The 2,244-nt window shown below is 46.5% G+C and overlaps 1 pseudogene; it reads right to left on the bottom strand.

The window, feature by feature from the left end:
• Positions 1–614: 614 nt before the first annotated feature.
• Positions 615–1,665, bottom strand: LOC102758579 (annotated as a pseudogene).
• Between the last annotated feature and the right edge of the window lie 579 nt (positions 1,666–2,244).

Genomic DNA, 2,244 nt, shown 5'->3' with positions numbered 1-2,244 from the left:
TCAGTGTCTTGTAGTTTTCCACGTATAGGTCTTTTACCTCCTTAGTTAAGTTTATTCCTAGGTATCTTAATATTTTTAGTGTGATGGTAAATGGGATTGATTTTTTAGTCTCTCTTGTTGTAAGTTCACTATCATTGTATAGAAATGCCATAGATTTCTTGGCATTAATTTTGTATCCTGCTTCCTTTCTGAATTCATTTATTAAGTCTAATAACTTTTTGATGGAGTCTTCAGGGTTTTCTATGTACAGTATCATGTCATCTGTGAATGACAACTATTTTACTTCTTCTTTTCCAATTTGTATGCCTTTTATTTCTTCTTCCAAGTAAGTTATTAATTGGTTTAGAATTTTAAGTAGTTTGGAATGGGGCTTTCTCTTAAGAAATTGGTTATATATTATATGCAAAATTTCCTTAGTTTTGTTTTTTTTCTTCACATTTTACCTATTTACTTTTTTTTTCTTTTTTGACTGGGTACAGTGAACTTTATTGGTGGTGCACAAGGTAGGGCTCCCTAAGCCCCTCCCCTTCTTCAGGGGCTCTGTGATGCAAATTGTGGTCAGGAGATTCTCAGTGTGTTGAGGGATCGATCTGGGCAAGGACTCCCCAGCAGCTGTGGGCCTCTCTTCCTCTTTCTGGGGATGGTGGTCCAGGGGGCTCTTACTCCTTGGAGGCCATGTGGACCATGAGGTCCACCACCATGTTGCTATAGACAAATTCATTATCATACCAAGAAACAAGCTTGACAAAGTGGTCATTGAGGGCAATGCCAGTCCCAATATCAAAGGTGGAGGAGGGGGTGTCACTATTAAAGTCACAGGAGACAACTTGGTCTTCAGTATAGACCAGTATGCCCTTGAGGGGGCCCTTTGATGCCTGCTTCACTACCTTCTTGATGCCATTGTATTTGGCAGCTTACTCCAGGCGGCAGGTCAGATCCACCACTGACACATTGGGGGTGGGTTACGGAAGACCATGTCAGTGGGTGAGCTTCCTGTTCAGCTCAGGGATGACCTTGCCCACAGCCTTGGCAGTGCCAGTAGAAGCAGGGATGATGTTCTGGGCAGCCCCTTGGCCATCATGCCACAGCTTCCAAGAGGGGCCAACCACAGTCTTCTGGGTGGCAGTGATGGCATGGACTGTGGTCATGAGTCCCTCCATGATGCTAAAGTTGTCATGGATGGCCTTGGCCAAGGGGGGCCAAGTAGTTGGTGGTGCAGGAGACATTGCTGACAATTTTGAGGGAGTTGTCACACTTGGCATGGTTCACACCCATCACAAACATGGGGGCATCCACAGAAGGGGCAGAGATGATGACCCTCTTGGCTCCGCCCTTCCAGTGAGTGCCAGCCTTCTCCATGGTAGTGAAGACACCAGTGGACTCCACAACATACTCAGCACCAGCATCTCCCCATTTGATGTTGGCGGGATCTTGTTCCTAGAAGATGGAGATGGACTTTCCATTGATGACAAGCTTCCTGTTCTCAGCCTTGATTGTGCCCTTGAACTTGCCATAAGTAGAATCATACTGGAACAGGTAGACAATGTAGTTGAGGTCAATGAAGAGGTCATTGATGGCGACAATATCCACTTTGCCAGAGTTAAAAGCAGCCCAGGTGACCAGGTGCCCAATGTGGCCAAATCTGTTCACTCCAACCTTCCCCATCATGTCTCAGAGTTGTGGCTGGCACTGCGCAGGAGGAGCAGCTGTCTGATGAACAGGAGGAGCAGAGAGCCTGTCTGTTTATTCCTATTCTGCTGTATTTAAATATATATATCCTATCTAATAAAAGAGAACCATGGTAATTAGCGTACATTCGCTACCCTTCCCATTAGCCAATCAGGGCAATATGCAAATTAACTGCCAGCCAAGATGGCGGCTGGCAGCCAGACAGCTTGAAACTAACATGAGGCTTGCTTGCTTCAGTGCCGGAGGACTCCAACATTCCCCGCCTGCCTGGCCGGCCTCTGAGCCTGCAGTTTGAAACATTGTAACAAATATAGAAACTAAACAAAACCCCAGGAACCTGCTTTCAGCGAGCCGGGATCTCAGACCTGGAGTTATACATTGTTTCGATTATAGAACCCAAACAAACCAGATACCTGCTTTCAGCAGCAGAGGCCTCAGAGCTGGAGCCACAGTTAAAGCTGGCCCAGAATAAAAAAAAGAAAAAAGAAGCAGTTGGGAGCTTCAGCCCTCAGCCCCTCACCCAGACTGGCCAGGCACCCCAGTGGGGCCTCCCAC

This window comes from Myotis davidii, unplaced genomic scaffold (assembly GCF_000327345.1).
Source record: "Myotis davidii unplaced genomic scaffold, ASM32734v1 scaffold45, whole genome shotgun sequence".
Taxonomy (NCBI): domain Eukaryota; kingdom Metazoa; phylum Chordata; class Mammalia; order Chiroptera; family Vespertilionidae; genus Myotis; species Myotis davidii.
This window is presented reverse-complemented; position numbering and strand designations above follow the sequence as displayed.